Source organism: Oryctolagus cuniculus, chromosome 2 (assembly GCF_964237555.1).
Source record: "Oryctolagus cuniculus chromosome 2, mOryCun1.1, whole genome shotgun sequence".
NCBI lineage: Eukaryota > Metazoa > Chordata > Mammalia > Lagomorpha > Leporidae > Oryctolagus > Oryctolagus cuniculus.
This window is the reverse complement of record NC_091433.1, coordinates 132910383-132933988: the sequence shown is the minus strand read 5'-3', so window position 1 is coordinate 132933988 and position 23606 is coordinate 132910383. Positions and strand designations below refer to the sequence as shown.

Below are 23606 nucleotides of genomic sequence, written 5' to 3'. Positions count from 1 at the left end.
GATCAAGGGTCTGAAAGAGGAGTCTAACAGAGGGATTCTTTTTTTTTTTTTTAAGATTTATTTATTTATTTGTTTGAAAGAGTTACAGAGAGAGGAAAGATAAAGATCTTTCATCTACTTTGTTCACTCAGAGGGCCACAACAACCAGCGCTGGGCCAGGCTGAAGCCAGGAACCAGGAGCTTCTTCTGGGTCTCCCATGTGGGTGCAGCAGGGGCCCAAGCATTTGGGCTGCCTTCCACTGCTTTTCTCAGGCCATTAGCAGGGAGCTGAATTGGAAATGGAACAGCCGGGATATGAACTGGCACCCATATGGGATGTAGGCAGCTTTACCCACTGCACCACAATGCCAGCTCCATACAGGGATTTTTGTGTAAGCACTCTAGTGAGGGTGATCTCAAGAGAAAGCTGTGAAGAACTGAAAGAAATGGAATTGGATGGGCTGAGGGAGAAGCTGAGCAAAGATCTTGTATCTGCTAAAGTGTTTTTATTAGATTAAATTTAAAACTTTCATTTACTTGGGAGAGAGGAAGAGAGAGCGAGCTAGCTCCCATCAACAACCCAAATGCCTACAACAGCAGGAGCTGAGAACTCCATTCAAGTCCCTCTGGTGGGTGGCAGAAACCTAATTGCTTGAGCCATCACCTGCTGCCTCCCAGGGTCTGCATTAGCAGGAATCTGGAACTGGGATCAAAGCTGGGACTGGAACCCAGGCATTCTGAATGGGATACAGGTGTCTTAACCATTAGGCTAAATGCCTACCTCTTGGTTTCTGTGGCAGTTTAATTTATTTGAAAGGTAGAGTTAGAGAGAGTGGAAAGAGATTGGTTGATTTTCTATCTGCTGGTTCACTTCCCAAATGGCTGCAACCCAGGAGCTTGGAGTTCCATCTGGCTCTCCTATGTGGGTGGCAGCGACCCAAGGACTTGGACCTTCTGCTGCTGCTTTCCCAGGCACATTAGCATGTTGTGTTCCGGATTGCCCAGATAGAAAGAACCAGCGAGACTCACCGAAATGCAAAGAACAAAAGGACTTTATTTGTAGGTCCGGCATGCTGGGGCCCTGGCCTCCTGTGCAACGCAGTGCTGGGAGACCAAGATCCCCTTCTCTTTGTTCTCGGGGTTTTTATAGTTCCCAGGCAAACAAGTATTACGTCCTCATTCCTTCCTTCCCCTGGCCCTGCAGGACCAAGGACGGCCCACCTTATTGGTTGCCTCCACCTGGTCCTGCCGGACCGAACCAAAAACTGCCGTTGTCAGGTTTCATCTTCTCATACCAGGTGCATCCTGGGCCTAGGCAGTTTTTTGTCTTGTGAGAAGCCTGCTATGGCATGGCTCTGGCCTCTCACAAGCAGGGAGCTGGATTGGAGTGGAGCAGCTGGGACACAAACTGGTGCCCATATGGGATGCTGGCACCACAGGCAGCAACTTAACCTGCTGTGGCACAATGCTGGCCCTGGCTTTCTGTGAAGGTTTTAACCTCAGTCTGATCCCATGGGAGCTGTGGGAAATGAAGGGTATCACAGATTTACCCCTGGTCTTTTTATCCCACAAAAGTTAGCCTCAGACTTTCCCTTCCCAACCTGGTCTGAGGGTGGTTGTGGGAGGCGACAGCAGTGAGCCAGGGACTGGGCAGGCCCAGCAGTGAAGGTTATCTCAGAGGGTGCCAAGAGCACCTTCTGGCCTCTATTTTCTGAGTCACTTAATTGTCTTTATTTTTTTTTTTTTTTTAAAGAATGCAATAGTCTCTCTAATCTGAGGAAATGAATCATCCTCATTTCATTCTTCTACTGTTTGCCCTGTTAATTCTGCTTCCTCAAGGTTCATTCATAAACTGAAGATCAAGAAACGTTTAAGTTAGCACACAGCTGAAAGCGGCAGAACCAGGCCTCGAGATGAAATCATTCTGGATCCTAAAACTCATGATCTGGACGATGTCAAAATGTCTCCTCCAGCTGCATCTACATGAAATAGCTTCACATTACCTCTCCAGCTTAGGGTACACACACACACTTTTTTTTTTTTTACCTAAAATTGAAATTTCCCTGCAGACTCAACAAAATCATTTCACTTCGATTCCCTGATCACCTGCTGTTTGCTAGATACAGTACTGGATGCAGAAGTGAAAGACGACATTGACCTGGTTGGCAGTTGGCGTCCAGACCAGCCTGCGGGTAGGAACAGGCCTAGCCGCACCACAAGGCTAAGGCCTCCCTGGGGGCTGCGGACAGGTACCAAACTCAGGTGAAGAGGGAACGGCGTGCCGCAAGGGGTTCCTGGAGCATCTGGGTGCACGAGGAAGGGGTGGCAGTGCTGGAAACTTTGTGGAGTGTGTGCTCCAACATGAAGGCCACGGGCCCGGCAAGGGCCTGACGGGCCCAGGCTGGCCCCTCCCAGGGCTCCCGGCAGGTGCGCTGCTGCTCCCGGGAGGGACTTTCCGGTCCCGTGAGCACAGGGACAACCAGGAACTCGGGCTCAGTCTCCACCCAACAGTGGGGCGGATCCGTCCGGGATAAGACCCGCTGCCAAGCCCCGACGAGGGTGTGATTTGCGTGGAACCGCAGAGGACCGGCGCAGCCCCGTCTCCGCACCAGAGGTAAGGGGGCTGCGGGTCGCCGCGCTGGGCTCAGGGTCTGGGCGCCGCGCGCGGGAGCGCCTCGCGGTGGCGCCCAGCCCGCGCCGCCCCCAGGAGCGGGTGCCTGATGCCGGCCTGCGGGCGGGCGCGGCTGGCCCGGGACTCGCTCCCGCGGATGAGAGCGAGGCGAACGCGGCTCTTACCCGCGGGCACCGTCCCGAGGCCTCCAGAGCAGTCCCCTGCGCTCGGGACGCCAGTCGGAGAACACAGCGGTGGTTTATTGAGTCCGCATGCTGGGCTGAGGCGTTTGAAAAGAAAGGCTTGCGTGTTTTATATTGAAATCTGTTCTTTGCTCCTGTTAGGAAACGCACGCCCTCTCCTAGTTTCTGCCCGCCTTCTCTCCTCCCCTTTTATTTAATGCCTCCGGCCCAGGGCCTGGCACAAAGGAATCTCACTGTTAGGAGGTCCTTAACTTGCCAGGGGAGCCATCTAGCCCTTTTGTCCTGATTTTGACCAGGTGGAGACTTGGGGACCCAAGAAGGTTGGTTTTCAACCCTCTGTCGTCATCAAGTGCTTCCCAAGTGGATGCCCGCCTTCCGTGAGCTGTTTGGAGCGTTGTAGGCCCCGAGTAACTGGCACCATTCGTCAAAACTGGGCGTCTGCTGGCTCCAGCTGCCGGTGGGGAGGATGAGTAGGGTGCCGTGTTCTGAGTTATCCACCCCACTGCCTGTCCATTCCCAGACACCCACTTCCCTCTTATATTGCAAGAAACTCTGTGGATGGCTCTTTAGTTGCCAGGGAATTCTCAGATGACAGAGAGCCAAGTGGGAACACCCACACTGCTGTAACTGTTGGGGCAGGGCCCACGCTGTGCAGTTTCCTCCTCGGCCTTCTTGTATTGGGTTAGGGAGCATTTTTCTCTGAAAGCAGCTGAGAGAGTAACAGGCACTGTGAAGCCAGACCACACCCATCCATGGAATAAGATGAGCCTCCCAGCCGTCCCCGGCCGGGTTCGTGTCCTGTGGCTTGTTTTCTTTGTTTATGTCCAGCCACTCATTTATTGTAAGACTGATTGATTTGAAAGGCAGAATCACACACACACACACACACACACACAGATGCTCATCTTCCCAGTCTCACCTTGTGGACTAAGCCTGCTCTTCACCAAGGGTGGTCAAGGGGTGTGGCAGGCCCTGGGGATGGTAGATGAGCCAGGGAGAGCCTGAAGCTGCAGAATAAATCAGTGGGGGGCTTTTTCCTAAATATTTGAGGATAAAAATACTTCTATAAGTAAAACAATCACAGATATATATTATGGAGTAGAACCCAAAAATTCTATGCATTACAAATCTAAAACGAGAAAATGCTGCAAGTTTTGCATGGGCTTTGTGTTGCCCTTTGGACCAGACCTAACCCTTGAGGGTTTTTTTCCCCTGCAATTAGAGTCGCAGTGGAGGCAGTTTGATAGGTCCTCCCTGAGTGACTCTGAATAACAGTTTTCTGGGCAATTATGAACCTTGCCTTACAGAGGAGGATCCCAAGGCAGAGTCAACGATCCTTGGTCAAAGTCAGACCACTGGGGAACTGAGGCTTATATCCAGCTGCTGGGCACTGTAACCCATTCTCTTAGCCTCGCTGTCTTACTATGACTCCGTCAGTGCTTGGTTCACAGTGATTTGGGATTTGGATTTATGGCTCTCTGGTTTATTTATTTATTTTCAATTAGCTTATTTGATGGTAGAGGGGCCAGGGAGAAGATCTCCTATCCTCTGTGATGGCTGAGCCTAGGCTGAGGCCAAACCTGGGGGCCAAGAACTCAGTCAAGGTCTCCCAAATAGATAGCAGGAACTCAATGACTTAAGCCATCACTGCTGCCTTCCAGGTCTCATTAGCAGGGAACCGGGGCCAGGAGCTGGAGGTTTGTATCAACCAAATGCAGGTGACTTAACCAGTGTTTTACTATTAGGCCAAAATTTGATCAAATGTTTTTCTTCCCCTCCTTAAATTTCTTTTTGACAAGCCAATGTGTGGAAAACGGTTGGAAGAGTGCAGCTGTTTTGACAAGGGAAGGATGATGGGGAGTGTGGGGGTGCACCTCAGTGGTCCTACATTCTTGAGGGACTTGGCATGCAGACAAAGAAATGCACTTACTCTTTGTAGTGTTGGGCAGAGCTGGGTAGGAGTTTTTGAATGGTGGCTTCTAGTTGAATCTGTGGAAATGGCTTTTGAACCCATAGGCTGGGTGATCTTAGTGCTGGTGAGAGCTGTCTTACCAGAGGGGTCTCTGCAGAGCCCCAGCAGCTCTTTTCTTTCTTTTCAGATGTTTAATTAATTTATTTTTATTTATTGGAAAGGCAGAGTGACAGATATCTTTCATCAGCTGGTTCATTTGCCAAATAGCTACATGGCAGAGGCTGGGCCAGGCCAAAGCCAGGAGCTTGGTACTTAACTCTTTCTGGGTCTCCCACACAAGTGGCAGGGACCTGAGTACTTGGGCCATCTTCCACTGTTTTCCCAGGTGCATTAGCAGGGAGCTGGATTAGAAGCAGAGCATCTGGCCAGCGCTGTGGCTCAATAGGCTAATCCTCCACCTTGCGGTGCTGGCACACCGGGTTCTAGTCCCGGTCGGGGCGCTGGATTCTGTCCCGGTTGCCCCTCTTCCAGGCCAGCTCTCTGCTGTGGCCAGGGAGTGCAGTGGAGGATGGCCCAGGTGCTTGCGCCCTGCACCCCACGGGAGACCAGGAGAAGTACCTGGCTCCTGGCTTCGGATCAGCGCGATGCGCCAGCCGCAGCGTGCCATCCACGGCAGCCATTGGAGGGTGAACCAACGGCAAAAAGGAAGACCTTTCTGTCTATCTCTCTCTCTCTCACTGTCTACTCTGCCTGTCAAAAAAAAAAAAAAAAAAAAAAAAAAAAGGCAGAGCATCTGGATTTGAACTGGCACTCCAATTTGAGATGCCAGCATCACAAGCAATAGCTTAACTCACCCATACCCTAACACTAGTCCAGCATATGCATTCTTGATAAATCGAATAAAACAGTAGCAAAAACATGACCTTTCTCAAGGAAACTTAGGCCTGTCATTATGTTATACACTCTAAGTAATGGGGTATGTGCTAAATAAAGCCTTCCAACTCTCAAGAATATTTTTTTAAAAAATATTTATGTATTTATTTGAAAGAGTTACAGAGAAAGAGTAAGAGATCTTCCATTTGCTTGTTCAGTCCCCAGTTCCTTGCAGTGGCCAAGGGCTGGGCCAGACCGTAGCCAGGAGCTTGTTCCAGGTCTCCCATGAGGGTAGCAGAGGCACAAGCACTAGGGCCATTCTTTGCTGCTTTTCCTAGGTTATTTTCTGGGTTGGAAGTGGAACAGCTGGGACCTGAACAAACGCCCATGCGGGATGTGGATGTTGTAGGCAGCAGCTTTACCCACTCTGCCACAACATCGGCCTCTCAAGAATAGTTCTTATTGTACTGATTACCTCTCCTTTGTGATTTGATTGACAACAGTTTTTTCTCTCTGCAATTCACCCCATCATCTTACAGTATTTAACACCTCTAGAGTGACAGCTCCAACTGAAGTTTTTGTTTGTTGTTTAACTTAAACAGAAACCAAGAGGGATTATTGCATTAAGAGAAACCCCCTTAGGACTTAGGATTTCTATCTGAGGCCTATTGTTGGCATTTTGTTTGTTTGTTTGTTTTTAAGATTTATTTATTTACTTGAAAGTCAGAGTTACACAGAGAAGAGGCGGGGGGGGGGGGTGTCTTCCATCCTCTGGTTCACTCCCCAATTGGCCCCAACAGCTGGAGCTGCACGCATCTGAAGCCAGGAGCCAGGAGCTTCTTCCAGATCTCCTATGTGGGTGCAGGGGCCCAAGGACTCGGGCCATCTTCTACTGCTTTCCCAGGCCATAGCAGAGAGCTGGATCAGAAGTGGAGCAGCCGGGTCTTGAACTGGTGCCCTTATGGGATGCTGGCACTGCAGGTGGCGGCTTTACCCGCTACGCCACAACGCCGGCCCCCTGTTGTTGGTTTTATTTTATTTTTGGAATTTATTTATTTGTTTGAGAGGTAGAGATGTGGGCATGGGTGTGTGCTAATCTTTCTCCAGCTCTTTGCTTCACACAAAGATAAGCATTCTAAGTGCAGACATATAAAGTATGCACAGTGATAACAAGATTTATTCACAAGGGGAGAAAGTGAGCACATACATGCGGGAGTGTGGGTTGCCCCACATGGAGAAATACCCATTATGAGGATTGCCAAAAAGGGTAAGTGGTGGGGAGGGGGGGAGAGAGAGCACCTGAATAGAGAATCTCCAGCTGTGGTCCCCTGGGAAAGAGGGGCCTCTTCCAGTCATTGCCTCTTTTGAGAGGTAGGGGGTATGGGCCCATGCTGTGGCATAGCAGGTAAAGCTGCCACCTGCAGTGCTGACATCCCATGTAGGTGCCAATTTGAGTCCCGGCTGCTCCACTTCTGATCCAGCTCTCTGCTATGGCCTGGGAAAGCAGTAGAAGATGGCTCAAGTCCTTGGGCCCCTGCACCCGTGTGGGAGACCCGGAAGAAGCTCCTGGCTCCTGGCTTCAGATGGGTGCAGCTCCGGCTGTTGCAGCAATCTGGGGAGCGGACCATCGGATGGAAGACCTCTCTCTCTCTCTGCCTTTCAAATAATCAAATAGATCTTAAAAAAAAAAAAAAAAAAAAGCGAGGTAGGGGATGGTTACCTCTACATGCATGAAGCCATCTGGGAATCTTATGATACCTCCATAAATTCCACATAGAGCTTAATATAGATATTTTCATTGCATCCTCCCTTGTAGGTCCTGGATGAAACAGTGTATCCTGGGAAAGGGAGTGTTTTGATGGACAGGTACAGGGATAACATTAGACTGAGGGCTTGCAGGGGCTTCCAGTGTACTCAGTCCTACACTAACTACCTAGTTGCACCATGTCAGAGAAAGAGAGAGACAGACAGAGAAACAGAGAACTCTCATCCACTGGTTCACTCCCTAACTGCCTGCAATAGCTGCAGTCAGGCTCCATCAAAGCTGGGAGTTGAGTCAATCCTGGTGTCCTCCATGGGTGGCAGGAACCCAATCACTTGGACCATCACTTGCTGACCCCCAGCATCTGTACTAGGAGAAGCTGGAATCAGGAGCCTCAGGAGACTCAAACCCAGGCACTCCAGTATGGGACATGGGCCTCTTAAACCAGTCTTAATTGCCAGGCTAAACACTTGCCTCTGTTGTTGGTTTTAATGGGAGTGATTTGTTAATGTTTGCTTGTGTTTAGACTGGACTGAGAACTTTTGCTATGGGAACGTAAACCACCACCTTTGAAGAATTCTTTTTGAAAGTTCAGGTTGTTTGAAGTCAGCAAATTGAGTGCTACTTCTTGGTCCAGACTGCTTGACATGGAAACTAGAGGAGAACAGGTGCAGTCCTGATCGCTGAAGCATCTGGGGAGTGACCCCGTGGATGGGAACTCGTGTGTGTGTGTGTGTATGTGTGTGTCTGTGTCTGTGTCTGTCTGTCTACAGGAACAAAACCTCTAGAATATGTATTTGAGAGACACAGTTACAGATAGAGAGAAGGAGAGACATCCTCTGGTTCACTCCCCAAATGGCTGCAACAGGAGCTGATCCGAAGCCAGGAGCCAAGAGCTTCTTCCAGGTCTCCCTTGCAGGTGTAGAAGCCCCAAGCACTTGGGCCGTCTTCTGCTTTCCAGGCCATAGCAGAGAGCTGGATCATAAATAGAGCAGCCAGGACTTAAACTGGTGCCCATATGGGGTGCTGGTGCTGCAGGCAGAGGCTTAGCCCACTACACCACAATGCCAGTCTCCAGAGTAAGTATGTTGTTCACAGTCAGCAGCAGAGATAAAGGACAGCTACACGGCCGGCGCCGCGGCTCACTAGGCTAATCCTCCGCCTTGCGGCGCCGGCACACCGGGTTCTAGTCCCAGTTGGGGCGCCAGATTCTGTCCCGGTTGCCCCTCTTCCAGGCCAGCTCTCTGCTGTGGCCCGGGAGTGCAGTGGAGGATGGCCCAGGTGCTTGGGCCCTGCACCCCATGGGAGACCAGGAGAAGCACCTGGCTCCTGGCTCCTGCCATCGGATCAGCGCGGTGCGCCGGCTGCAGCGTGCCGGCCGCGGTGGCCATTGGAGGGTGAACCAACGGCAAAGGAAGACCTTTCTATCTGTCTTCTCTCTCACTGTCCACTCTGCCTGTCAAAAAAAAAAATAAATAAAATAAAAATAAAAATAAAAAGAGAAAAGGACAGCTACAAGGCAGACAGAGAATTACTGTGTAAAAGATCTTCCCCATCCCGCCTCCCCCAGCCCCTGTCCCCATGAACTCTTTAGGCCTAGATACAACACAGAGTGTGAGAAGAGTGAACTGTAACAGAGCAGGAGCATCACTCCACCTGACTCACTGTGAAGGTCCTTCCTGTAAGCCCCTTGCTCCCTGGAGAGGTAGCATATCAAGCCATGACCAGAAGCTCCCACAGAGGGGCCCTGTGCCTACCGAGAACAAGTTCAAGTTCTCATTGTGTGTGGTTGAATCTTCTCTCCGGGGAAGGTGAGTTAACAGCTTCTAACTTTTTCTTCCTTACTCCTCTCCACGGTGCTCATGAAGGCACTTAATGAACTCTGCTTAGCTTCCACTTCTGCTATTACTTCATTTAAAAAAAAAGTTTATTTATTAATTTTAAAGGGAGAGAGAGAGGGAGAGAGAGGTTCAAACATAGAGACAGAGAAAGATCTCCCATCTGCTGGTTCAGTCCCCAGATGCCCTTAATGGCCAGAGCTGGGCCAGGCCAAAGTTGGGAGCTGAAAACATCTCTGTGCTTCCTTGTCCTAAGCTTGGCCAACTCATCAACATTCATCTTGACATTGGCTCCTTCCCTGATTGGCTTAACCTGGGTTAGGGGCCTCTGCTACGTGCGCCTGTCGCTCTCTGAGATTCCCTCACCCCAGGAACATCCCCTTACTGGTGTCTGATCACGGCCTGTCTCCTCCATTTGGCTCAGTGCTACTCTGAGGGCAGGTACCATGCCTGTCTATCCTCTAACCAAGCCCTGTGCTGAGCACATAGCAGGTTGTTCACCAAAGGTATGCTGAGCGAATGGATCATCTTCTATGGCCTGCAAATTGTAATCCAGCCTCAGTATTTGTCAGTGCTTCCCAGGTGACTTTTGTATGCTTTGAGTTTGAGAACTTTTCTGGGATAGCATGGTGGGCATTTATTAATTAGAGTCATTTTGAGGCTGTAGCTGCAGACATTGTGTCCTGCCAACATGTAAGGCCAGAAGCAAGGGGGCACTTGGCAGGCTGAGTCTCTTTTTGATCTGAGGGCAATTCTTTCTCAGAAGACTCTTGGCAGGTTTGTCCTTTTCTCTCTTTTTTTAAAAAAATTATTTATTTGAAAGGCAGAGTTACAGAGAGAGAGAGAGAGAGAGAGAGGGAGGGAGGGAGAGAGATGGTTGCAATGGTTGGAGCTGAGCCAACCTGAAGCCAAGAGCTTCTTCTGGGTATCCCACATGGGTGCAGGGGCCCAAGAACTTGGACCATCTTCTGCTGCTCTCCTGGGTGCATTAGCAGGGAGCGAAATCGGAAGTGGAGCAGTTTGGGGCTCAAACTGGTGCCCACATGGGATTCCAGCACTGCAGACAGCAGCTTTACTCACTACACCACAGCGCAGGCCCATCATCCTTCATTCTCTTGACTGGCAGTAGTCACATGGCCACTCTTCAGCCCTCATGGGTGTTGGAATGGGGTTGCCTTGGACTAATCATTATTTCCTCCTAGTGACTGGCCCACCTTCATGGTTTATGAAACCCAATCCCAAACAGAAAGAAAGTTATCCTAAGGAGGAAGGAGATGATAGTGGAGCTGTGATTACTGCTAATTCTCCCAGAAGTCCTGCACAGTAGTGATGCCATCCCAGTTTTGTGCCAGAATAAGCCAGCTCTCCTAGGTTGGGGCAATTCTGGAGGCCAGAGCAGCAACTGAAACTCAGCACTTTTTCTGGATTCTCAGCTGGCACCCCGACACTGAATGACCTCCACTGTACCCCATGCCAGCTCCATGTGTGGGGACAAAAGTTAACTTGGAAGTTGACAGATACTGTAAACTAGCAGGTGCAGCCTGCCCAGGATAACACATGCTGCAGTGGCTGGTTTTGAGAACTCTACTGCTTACGTGACGTATGGCAAACACTTTTCTGGAGTCAGGTTGTACTGGTATTTATTTATTTATTTTTATTTATTTATTTATTTATTTATTTATTTATTTAACAGGCAGAGTGGATAATGAGAGAGAGAGACAGAGAGAAAGGTCTTCCTTTTTGCCGTTGGTTCACCCTCCAATGGCTGCCACTGCTGGCGCACTGCAGCTGGCGCACTGCGGCCGGCGCACCGCGCTGATCTGAAGCCAGGAGCCAGGTGCTTCTCCTGGTCTCCCATGAGGTGCAGGGCCCAAGCACCTGGGCCATCCTCCACTGCCTTCCCGGGCCACAGCAGAGAGCTGGCCTGGAAGAGGGGCAACCGGGACAGAATCCGGCGCCCCGTCCGGGACTAGAACCCAGTGTGCCGGCGCTGCTAGGTGGAGGATTAGCCTATTGAGCCGCGGTGCCAGCCTGTACCAGTATTTTTACAAGTGTTATGACCCCCACCCTCTGTTTATGTAATTTCTCCTTCTCTCCCTTATTCCCTTACACTTGATGTAAACTCACAAACGGCAGTCTACACTTATGAAACATCCCTGGGGTGGTTTGGGACCTTTTTAGGCATCAATAGTTGGAGTCTAGAATTATTAACATAGAACGAACCAGGGTTCTCAAGCTACAGAATACATCAGAACCACCTGGAAGGCCTCTTAAACCCCGAATCGCTGGACTTCACTCACAGAATATTTAAATTCTCTAGGCCTGGGTTGGGAGAGAGCCAAGAATTTACTCTTGGAGCAAGGTCCCTGGAGAAGATGATGGTATTGGTGTTGGTCTGGGTAGCACACTAGCACAACTTCTCCAGAGCACATGAGAGTCACGTGAACTTCTCTGGGATTGAAATACTGATTTGGATTTGTGGGAGATATGATAGGGTGGGATATCTGTTGTGTGTGGCACAGCTCACCCCTTCCGGGTTCTTTGTGCTCCCTATTAAAGCTGCCCTACCAATCCCCGCTCTGTCCCTTTCTGGGTGGAGTCACCTGGTCTTCTGTATGTCAGTGCCTGTGGATGGACTTGGTCTTTGGAAGCAGGAAGGTAGAGGAAGGACTGAACACCCTCCCTTACATGCCAAGATTGTTGTTTGGGCACTAGTGGTGGCCCTAAATGTTGGTCTTAAAATCCTACAGTCAGCTTAAAAAGGAGCAAAATTCTGAAAAATGGTACAGCATTGGATAACCTTCCCATATGGGAACCAGTTCGAGCCCAGGCTGCTTCACTTCCAATCTAGCTCCCTGCTAATGGCCTGGGAGAAGCAGTGGAAGGTGACCTAAGTGCTTTGGTCCCTCCACCCACATGGGAGACCCGCATAAAACTTGTGGCTCCTGGCTTCTGCCTGGCCCAGCCCTGGTCATTGCAGCCATCTAGAGAGTGGACCTGTGAACCTCTCTCTGTAACTCTGCCTTTCAAATAAATGAATAGTTCAAATAAATAAATAAACAAATCTTTAAATAGGTAAATAAATAAATTCTGCTTTCCCTATGGTCTGTCTCCCAGCAGTGTCCTGAAATGTCTGTGTGTCAGCTGCGAGAGCTGACTTTTAATTTTTTAGAGGTTTCTCAAGCTGATTGTTAAATATAGCCATTATTTAAAATTAAATTATGTGACTTTATGATTTAAAAATTCATATTAACAATATAACTATTTACAAATAAGTTATATTTAAAATAGCTTACCAGGCCAGCGCCGCAGCTCACTAGGCTAATCCTCTGCCTGTGGCACTGGTATTCCGGGTTCTAGTCCCGGTTGGGGCGCCGGTTCTGTCCGGGTTGCTCCTCTTCCAGTTCAGCTCTCTGCTGTGGCCCATGAAGGCAGTGGAGGATGCCCAGGTGCTTGGGCCCTGCAACCTCATTGGAGACCAGGAGAAAGCACCTGGCTCCTGGCTTTGGATCGGCACAGCGCGCCGACTGTGGCGGCCATTGGGGGGGTGAACCAATGAAAGGAAGACCTTTCTCTCCTTTCTCTCTGTCTCTCTCTCACTGTCTAACTCTGCCTGTCAAAAAAAAAAAAAAAAAAAAAAAAAAGAAAGAAAGAAAGACAGACCAGCTTATCACTGTCTAATTCTTTTATTGCCTTTTACATGATCCATGCTCTGGTGGTTAGTTGTACTATTAGGTCTGTGTGGTGGCAATAGTGTAACGTGGTATGTTACTGCCCATCTGTTTTCAACTCTATGTTCAGTGCCAGCAGTCAGCAACTTGAATCAGTCACGATGGAAATATGTATGCCAGAGAATGGCTGCACATCAGGGTTTTCTCTCATGGGAGAGCCGGCTGTGGACGTTTCTCAGTGCACCCTGGCCTACTGTGTGGTGTGTGGTAGGGTGGGTGTGAGTTTGTAGGACTCCATACCAGGCACCTGGGATCTACCAGCCTGCCTTTCTGTGATTCAGTTCTAGCCCTCCCCAGCTAGCCCTGCCTCTGGGTGTTTAGCCATGTCTAAAAAAGAAGAGGCTGTAGCTAAGTTTAGTTGGAGGAAGGGAACAAGATGACTCATGTTTAGCGAGTTACTTTAACCTCATAAGCAAGCGTTTCCTCCATTGTAAAATGAAAGGGGTAGGAGGAAAAACTGGTAGCAATAACACAAAATAAGTATTCTAGCAATGAGGCAGAGAGAGGCTTTTTATACAGTTTTTATGATGGACATTTTCCTATATTTGTCCCAGTGAGAGATTAATAAAAGGAACCCCTGCACGCCTAATCACCACTCAGCTCAAAATTATGAACGTTTCACCAAAAAAGAGATTTTCTAACCATTGAAGGAATAGGAGGAGGAATACAAAGGGAAAGATAAAGAAGTAAGATTTAAAATATTTCTTCCAAGTTGAGGCTTTATAGAACTAAAACAAGAATATTAAATTGGAAAAAATACTTATAGTTAGTTTTAGATATAAAATATCAAGTTTTATAATATATGTAAAATTTATAAAAATGTTGGTAAAGCACCGAAATCCTAAAAATGGGCCCCAAATGCAAACTCACAACTCACGAATAAGAATACCAGTAGAAAAGGCAGGGAGCTAGCATGGTGCAGCAGGCTAAGCCGCTGCCTGGGACACCAGCCTCCCATATTGCAGTGCCGGTTCCAGTGCCTGCTGCTCCACTTCTGAGCTGGCTCCCATGAGCCTGGGATGGCAGAAAAAGATGGCCAAGTGCTTGGGATTCTCCCACGCACGTGGAAGACCTGAATGAAGTACCAGGCTTCTGGCTTTGTTCTCACCCAACTCTGGCTGTCGTGGTCACTTACAGAGTGAACCAGCAGATAGAAGATTCTCTCTCTGCCTCTCCCTCTCTCTCTCTGTCACTCTGTCTTTCAAATAAATAATTTTTAAAAAATATTTCCAGGGATGAGTCAAAAGAAGAAAATGTCTACAAAGCTAATAATAAAGATTGTGGTCATGGCATAAAAATTCTGGATAACCAATAGTAGGGTCAATGAGAAAATGATATCAGTATGATAGGAAGAGTATAAATTCAGTGAGATGGTAAATTTGGTGATTGTGTATGTAAAATTAAGTGGAGGCAGTAAAACATAAAAATGTAAAACACACACACACAAACTAGATATCTATAAAACCATGCTAAATGACTGGAACAGACAGAAAATGAAAGTAAATGGTAAGTTTACATTGTTTTAAATTTTTCTTTTCAATATTTAATGTTGATTTAATACTTCACAAAGTAAACTGAAAGGAGGAAATAGATGATGGCGAAAGGCCTCCCAGTCTCTAAATCCTGTGAAAGTCTGTTTTTCTCATTGGTAGATGGGGGAAGATGTGTTATTTTTAGCACTGCAGTGGAAAATCCTACCTTTACTAACATTCTGTGAGGTCTGGGAAACAAGTTTGTCCATCACCCAGGCAACTTACCGACAAATGAGTTAGCACTAACTGCCAGGGCCCGTGCTTCATTGCTAGCATGATAAAATCCTGAGGTTGCTGAAACAGAAATAAAGCCAGATGATATCTAGATCTACATACTCAAGTTGTTTGGAACATCCTTAAATTTTTTTCAGTAACTGACTCAAGTACCTCAAAATAATTTTCTTTTAATACTTGCATTCATATTGAAAGACAAATTCATCTTTTTTGGAAGAATTTGACTTTGAAGCAAAATGTCACTTTTTTTTAAGATTTATTTGAAAGGCAAAATGACAGAGATCTTTGATCTGCTAGTTCACTTCCTAAATGCTTGAAGCAGCAGGGGTTGAGCTAGGCTGGAGCCAGGCTAAAACCAGGAGCCAGGAACTCCATCTGGCCCTCCCACGTGGGTGGCAGGAACCATCATCTGCTGCCTCCCAGGCACACTAGCAAGAAGCTGGATGGCAAACGCAGAGTAGCTGGGACTGGAACTGGCACTCCAATATGGGATGCAGGTGTCCTATGAGGCAGCTTAACCTGCTGCACCACAACGCCACCCCAGTCTAATGCTTTTAAAACTGCATTTGTCCAAGTTAAGTAAAGTTGCTACCTCCCTTGGCAATTCAGTTTCTTCTTTACTGAGCCAGACATAGTGCTTCTGCCATTCCACTCAGTTCCTCTTCAGGAACAAGCTTAGCCTTAATTTGAAAATGTTTCCATATTTGTTTTTTCTAACTAGAAAATAATTATAATTAAAATAATAAGTAAATGTAATTACAAATAATTTAGGCAGATAACACCATAATTTGTGCTGTGTGTAAACTGTGTTCAACTTAAACACATTAAAATGTTACATCTAGGGTGCCAGAGTTGTGCTGTACCAGGTCAAGGCCACTACCTGCAATGCTGGCATGCCATGTGAGCCCACTGGAGTCCCAGCTGCTGCACTTCCGATCAGTCTCCCTATTAATGCACCTGGGAAGTCAGCAAAGGATGATCCAAGGGCTTGAGCCCCTGCACCCTCATGGGAGAACTGAATGGAGTTCCTGGCTTCTGACTTTGGCCTCTCCCAGCCCCAACCATTGCAACCATTTGGGATGGGAACCAGCAGATGGAAGAACTCTTTATCCCTCTGTCTCTCTTCTTACTATGTCACTCTGCCTTTCACATGGAAAAAAAAAAAGTCTTTAGAAAAATGTTGCATCTGGGATGGGCATTTGGAACAGTGGTAGACAATATTTGGAATATTCACATCCAGGATCAGAGTGCATGGACTCGAGTCCTGGATCCACTCCTTATGCCAGATTCCAGCTTCCTGGGAGACAGCAGGGGGTGGCTCAAGTGCTTGGATCCCTGCCATTCATGTGGGAGACTGGATGAAATTCCAGGCTCCTGGCTTTGGCCTGGCCCTGCCTGTTGAGGTTGTTTGGGGAGTAAACCAGCAAATGAAAGATCTCTTTATTTCTGTCTTTGTCCCTCTCTCTTTCTCTGCCTTTCAAATAAATATAAATAAACAAGTTATTGCTTAAACATGAAATAAAATATCTCCTTAGTGCCTAGAAAAATATCATTCGAAGTGAACAAATCTCTTGGCACCAACTAGATTAGTAATTATGTGTAATAATAGAAAAGCTGCCAGAAGCTTGACACGCATGCTATACACACAGCATTTATAGTGAAATGTAGCCTGGCCGAAGCAATGAAGTTGTGTGTGTTGTAGAAATATTTTATACTGCACCAGCTATACCATTTGAGTTTAAGATATGAAATTTAAAATGCAGTTTCTCAGTCTTTCTAGCCATATTTCAGTTGTTCTGTGACCACATGTGTCTCTGTACTGCACAGTGTGGGTAGAGACTGTCAAAAGACAGGGTGAACAAAGCAGCCCGTCCCACACTGGGCAGCGTTTTTGTGTCGGCATCAGCTTTACAGCAAGAGAGGCTGGTCGTGCAGCGCTTGCTCTCTGTCTCACTTCCCCCTTTCCCCTCTCTGCATCTTTTCCTGTCCCAAATGCCCATTCCTCTGTGTGTCAACAAAAAATTTATATAATATACTCCCAGCATGCACTTCTGCCAGGGTTCTACTCCTGAGCCCCTCTCCTGACTCTACTCTGCCACCATGGTTCCCACCCCAATGTCTTGTGGCTGGCGAGGGGAAGAGTGGGACCATAATTGGCCCACCTCCCAGCTCCCATGTCAGACCTTGATGAGAGAGAGCTAGAACCCATCTCCTTGCTATCACACACACACACACACACACACACACTCCATTTGCGTTAACTTAGTTTCACATCCTATTAGCTGCTGATGTTAGCTCAGGCAATCCTAGTCTTTTTGATTTTTGTCCTGATTTCTTCTTTTTCTTCCCCATGCCTTTACAAGGTTTTGAGCAAGAAACTGGGCTCACCAGCATCAGAAGTAGCAAGTTCCCCCAGTGAGTCACAAGTTCCCTGTGGAAGAATTTGAACAGTTGTGTTTTTGTGTTCTGCCAGAGTCAGCCTGTGTTCTGGAAAGATGTGGGAACCAAACCTTGCCCTGGCCCAGTGAGGGAGGGGTGCTGACCAGGGTGAGGAGTTGCCCACACAGCTGTGACTTGAGTATTTACAGGGCACAGGCGGCCTCAGAATAAAAGGAGACACTGATGAGGGTGCTGTTCACTCCTTGCCCCCTTCCAGATCACCGAGGTGGAGCCGGTGTCCATCTGTAGGAGAACCAAGCCACGCTTCCTGTTCATCTGGGGAGAATTACTTTTCCTCATGGCTAACAGGGCTGGTGGTTTCGTGCATTTAGAGCCAAGAGGAAAGGATAGGGCTGCCTACCGCGTCTGCCCCTACCTACAGGCAAAACTCTCAGCACCCCTGGCAGCCGGGCCGCTGTCCCTTTGTCACTGACTCAGTGCGAATCCCTGTCCTCCTGTGCTTTATTTTCTGTTTTATCTTAATATTTAGAATTGTAAATGGACAACTTACAGTTGTATATATTTATGGGTTACAGACTGAGTTCTACAATACAACCACCATGTAGAATAATTAAATCAAGCTTTTTAACATATCTATGACCTCAGATACTTATTTTTTCCATGAGAACGTTTGGAATTTATGGTCTTAGTGATTTTGAAATCTATAGCACATTATGGCTTACTGTATTCACCACACCGTGCAGCAGATCTCAGAGAACAAACCCTGATTCTTCCTATCTAAGTGAGGCTTTGTGCCTGTGGCTTCATCTCCCCATTCTCTTCATCACTCCAGCCAGTGGTAACCACCAATCTACTCTCAGCTTCTTTGAGTTGGATTTTTTTTAATTAAAATTGTTTTTTAATTATTTTTTTTATTTTTTGACAGGCAGAGTGGACAGTGAGAGAGAGAGACAGAGAGAAAGGTCTTCCTTTTGCCGTTGGTTCACCCTCCAATGGCCGCCACAGCCAGCGCACTGCGGCCAGCACACCGCGCTGATCCGATGGCAGGAGCCAGGTACTTTTCCTGGTCTCCCATGGGGTGCAGGGCCCAAGCACTTGGGCCATCCTCCACTGCACCCCCTGGCCACAGCAGAGAGCTGGCCTGGAAGAGGGGCAACCGGGACAGAATCCGGTGCCCCGACCGGGACTAGAACCCGGTGTGCCGGCGCCGCAAGGCAGAGGATTAGCCTAGTGAGCCATGGCGCCGGCCAAAATTGTTTTTTAAAAATTTATTTATTTATTTGAAAGTCAAAGTTAGAGAGAGAGAGAGAGAGAGAGAGAGTCTTCCATCCTGTGATTCATTCCCTACATGGTTGCAATGGCCAGGCCAAAGCCAGGAGCTTCATCCAAGTCTCCTGCATGGGGAGCAGGGGCCTAAGCACTTGGGCCATCCTCTGCTGCTTTTCCCAGGCCATTAGCAGGGACCTGGATCAGAAGTGGAGCAGCCAGGACACAAACTGGCAGCCATATGGGATGCTGGCATCACAGGAAGCTTTACCTGCTATGCTACTGTGCCAGCACTGTTTTTATTTTTTTTATGGTGAAAAAAATCCATATATTTAAAGTTAGCCTACTGGAATAAGTTTGGGTGATCCCGGTTTTGTTGGTGACATCCACAGCTGCATAATCAGGAGGCAGTGGAACACATTCCTTCTTCTCTCCATCAGACCTGACCAGGGTCTCGGTCTTGGCACATCAGTGTCGTAGAGTTTTTTCACAACCTGTTGGATTGGCTGCTTGTTGGCATTGACATCCGTGATGAACAGAAGGGTTGTGTTGTGTTCTGTATTCTTCAAGGCAGACTCGGTGATCAAGGGGAACTTGATGGCATAGCAGTCAAATTAGTTTCTCCTAGTGGCACTCTTCCTAGCATATTTGGGCTGCTTCTGGGGGGTGTAGTTGCTTGGGCCACTGGAAGGTGGGTGATGAGTAGATCTTTTTTGTGTGTGTGTGTGCTATGGATGCCTTTCAGCACTGCCTTCTTGGTCTTCAAAGCCTCTGCTCTGGCTTCAGCCTGGAGGAGGAGCAAAAGTTTCCTTCTTGCCTTCAGTGCCATCTTGGAGTTGGTTTGTTTAGATTCCACATATATATGAGAACTTGAGGTATTTGTCTTTCTGTGCTTGGCTTACATCACTTAGCATAGTAGTCTTCTGTTCTACCCATGTTGTCACAAATGACACAATCTATTTTTTTAAAGCTTAATATTCTGTTGTATAGACATACCAGGTTTTCTTTATGTATTCCTCTGTTGATGGGCAGTTAAGTTGATTCTATATCTTTTTTTTTTTTTTTGGACAGGCAGAGTTAGACAGTGAGAGAGAGAGACAGAGAGAAAGGACTTCCTTCCATTGGTTCACCCCCAAAATGGTCACTACTGCTGGCGCACTGTACCAATCAGAAGCCAGGAGCCAGGTACTTCCTCCTGGTCTCCCATGCAGGCGCAGGGCCCAAGGACTTGGGCCATCCTCTGCTGCCTTCCCGGGCCACAGCAGAGAGCTGGGCTGGCTGTTATGAGTAGTGCTCAATGAACATGGGAGTGCAGGTATCTCCTAGAGAAACTGATTTGAAATCTTTTGGGTAAATACCCTGTGGTGGAATTGCTAGAACTTAGAGTAATTCTACTTTTAGTTTTCTGAGGAACCTCAGTACAGGTTTTCATGAGGCTGTATTAATTTACATTCTCATCAACAGTGTACAAGGATTCTCTTTTTCCACACCTCCTGTATTTCAAGGTCTGATTCAGAGCCAAGCTATTCTGCGCCCTTCCTGTATCACAAGGATTTTGGAAAGAAAGATGAAGTGGATTTAATTTCTCTAGGAAATATTATAATGAAAGACTATATACTAGCTTCAGGATTCTCACTGTCTTCTGTTAGGGTTCTCTCTCTAAGTCTTAGGATTGCTTAGACAAAAGAAGACACTGAGAATACTTATCAGCTTTGGGATCTGAATCTCTGGATTCGATAGCCTGTGATCCACTTGGAGAGACTGGGGTGGCCCAAGTGTAGAGGAATTTGTGAGAATCCCTGCCAGTAGAACATACAAGAGCAGGCAGTCAACACCAATAGTTTATGACAAGCTTCTTGGGATTCCTGTATGATAGTTTCACTCTCCTGCGATGGTTTCTCTACAGGGTTTCCGAAGGGAGAACCTGGAACTACTGAACTTTTACTTTTTTCTAGAGCCTCCGATTCTATAATGACTATGAGAATATTGCTGGAAACGTATTACAACCCCATGGCAGAGCCCAACCATGCTTGACAGATTTTCTCTTCAAATAATTGTCAGACCTGAGGAGACATGACTGTTACTCATGATGCTATGCAAATGCAACACAGATTTTTGGATTCCACTGAGTTGGATTTTGCCTCAGAGTGGGTGTTGTTAGAAGGATAGCAGCAGTGTGCTTCAGCTGAGAGGCTGCTGTTGGCTATGAAGCTGTGACCTTTGGCCTTGTGGAGTGCATCGATGTTTATAATTTAATGAGATATAATATACATATCATAAAATGCACAGATCTTAAGTGGTTAGGTTGGTGGTTGTTTTTTAAAGAGTTCATATTAAAAAAAAAAAAAACCTTTGAAATTGTGGTAAGATATCCGTAAGATCATCTTACATTTTTAAGTGTATAGTTTACTGGCATTCAGCACATGCACATTGTTTTCAGCCATCATCTGCATAGCTCTTTTCATCTCTTAAAATGGAAACTCTGGTCCTATTAAACTTTAATGCCCCATTCTCTGCATCCCACAACCCCTGGCACCACCATTCTACTTTTGATCTCAGTGAATCTGACTACTTGCAGAACTTCATGTAAGTAGAATAGTACAGTATCTTTATTTTGTGACTAGTTTATATCACTCAGCCTAAGGTTCATCCATGTTATAATGTGACAGGATTTCCTTCCCTTTTAAAGGTTGAATAATATTCCACTGTGTTAATTTATCCATTTATCTGTTGAGGGGCACTGAGTTGCTTCCACCTTTTAGCTGTTGCCAGCAATGCTGCTGTGGATGTGGGTGTGCAAATACCTCTTTGAGTCCCTGCTCCTAATCTTTTGGGCATGTACATGGCAGTAGGATTGCTGAGTCATATGGTAATTCTGTTTTTAATTTTAAAAAAATGTATTGGTGCTGGTGTCGTGGCCTAGCAGATTAAGCCTTCACGTGTGATGCTGGCGTGCCATATAGGCACCAGTTTGATTCCCAGTTGCTCTACTTCTGATCTAGCTCCCACTAATGTTCATGGGAAAGCAGTGGAAGATGGTTCAAGGAGTTGGGCCCCGCGACCCATGTGGGAGACCTGGATGAAGCTCTCAGCTCCTGGCTTCAGCCTGGTTCTGCCTTGGCTGTTGCAGCCATTTGGGGGAATAAACCAGCAGATGGAAGATCATCTCTGTCTTTCTTTCTTTCCTTCTCCCTCTCCCTCTGTACTCTTTTATTTTTTTTTAAAGATTTATTTATTTATTTGAAAGGCAGAGTTACAGAGAGGCAGAGGCAGGGAGAGAGAGAGAGAGGTCTTCCATCCACTGGTTCATTCCCCAAATGACCGCAATGGCCAGAGCTGGGCCTATCTGAAGCCAGGAGCCAGGAGCTTCCTCTGGGTCTCCCATGCTGGTGCAGGGGCCCAAGGACTTGGGCCATTCTCTACTGCTTTCCCAAGCCATAGCAGAGAGCTGGATGGGAAGTGGAGCAGCCAGGACTTGAACCAGCGCCCATATGGGATGCCTGCACTGCAGGTGGTGGCTTTACCTGCCATGCCACAGCACTGGCCCCTCTATTACTCTTTTTTAAAAATATATTTATTTGCTTTATTTGAAAGATAGCCAGAGAGAGAGAGAGAGAGAAAGAGAGAGAGAGAAACATTCCTACTCACTGCTTTACTCCTCAAATGCCTGCAACAGCTGGGGCAGGGCCAGACTGAAACTAGGAGCCAGGAACTCCATCTGGGTATCTCGTGGTAACAGGGACCCAACCACCTGAGCTGAACTTACAGCCTCCCAGGTTTCTTATCATCAAAAAGATGGGTTGATATCAGAGCTGGAACTCAAACGTAGTCACTCTGATAACGGATGGAGGTGTCCCAGTGGCATCAAAACCCCTGAGCCACTCACCCATATTTTTAATTTTCTGAGGAGCCACCAGTTTTCTACAGAGTCGGCACCATTTCATATCCCCAGCATCACATAAGGGGTCTAGTTTCTCCACACCTTGTATTTATGGGGTTTCTTTGTTTGATTTTTCATAAAATCCCATTCTAATGGGTGTAAATTGAGTTCAGTGAATTTTGACAAACATGCATCTGGGTACCACCATCCCAATCAAGATAAAGAACATTATCATCACTCCCTTTAGCTATTAATTGCCTTAGCTCCCTCCCTCTGTTCTGTAGTCAATATCCTGTGTCCCACCAGCATCCCCACTCCCTGACCCTACACAACCACTAGAATGCTTCTAGCACACATATATTACATTTGCATGTTCTAGAACTTCTTATAGATAGTTTTGGCTTCATTCACCCAGAATAATGTTTTGGGGGCTCAACCCAAACTCTAGTCTAAAATTATATGTGGATGGAGAATTAAAACCAGTGTGAGTAGAATTCAAAACCATGCTGTGATTGGCTAGAGAGTGTCTGGGGAATCAGAAACAAGGTGAGAGCAGGAGAGCCTGGAGGCTGGAGAAGGAGTAGGGAATAGAGCTCTTCCTGGAGCAGAGGCCTCTGGAGACCAAAGGGGTCAAGGCAATTAATAACGATTCTCTAGCTACAGGAACAGCCAGCTCAGTTAGCTCCCATTGCTTGTACACCCACCACTAATTAGAAACAGGGACGTGGAGGCCTGTGATGGGCATGTGATGAGCAGAGTCCACGGACTGTGCAGCCGTAGATTTCAGACTACTATGAGGACAAGGATTTTGTCAGAGGACAGACATGCTGAGGACCCCACTGACTTGGTGGCCAAAAGAACCACAGTGGTAGGCCGGCGCTGCGCACACCGGGTTCTAGTCCCGGTCAGGGTGCCGGATTCTGTCCCGGTTGCCCCTCTTCCAGGCCAGCTCTCTGCTGTGGCCAGGGAGTGCAGTGGAGGATGGCCCAAGTCCTTGGGCCCTGCACCCCATGGGAGACCAGGAGAAGTACCTGGCTCCTGCCATCGGATCAGCGCGGTGTGCCGGCTGCAGCGTGCTGGCCACGGCGGCCATTGGAGGGTGAACCAACGGCAAAAGGAAGACCTTTCTCTCTGTCTCTCTCTCTTCACTGTCCACTCTGCCTGTCAAAAACAAAAAACAAAAACAACAACAACAAAAAAAACAAAACAAAAAACAAAAAAAAACACCACAGTGGAAATGTCAGATGTTGGTAAATGCGAAAGGCTGAGCTCCGTATACGTTCGGTGTTTTAATATAGGCATACTTGATAACCCCACCTTAACCAATTCACTCAGCGGGTTATGCTGGAATACGACAATGCTTCAGAACTGAAGGATAAGTCTCC

The 23606-nt window shown here is 47.4% G+C and overlaps 1 protein-coding gene across 2 annotated transcripts in view; it reads left to right on the top strand.

The window, feature by feature from the left end:
• The window catches only part of ANXA4 (annexin A4), a 103400-nt gene that overhangs the window by 22737 nt on the left and 57057 nt on the right, over positions 1 to 23606 (top strand). The window contains exon 1 of one of the 2 annotated variants that reach the window (XM_070069010.1): positions 2116 to 2593. The exons of the other annotated variant lie outside the window; for it this stretch is intronic. The gene's annotated coding sequence lies outside the window, so the exon portion shown is untranslated. Of the gene's footprint in view, positions 1 to 2115; positions 2594 to 23606 lie in introns of those variants that run through there. 2 annotated transcript variants of the gene reach the window in all.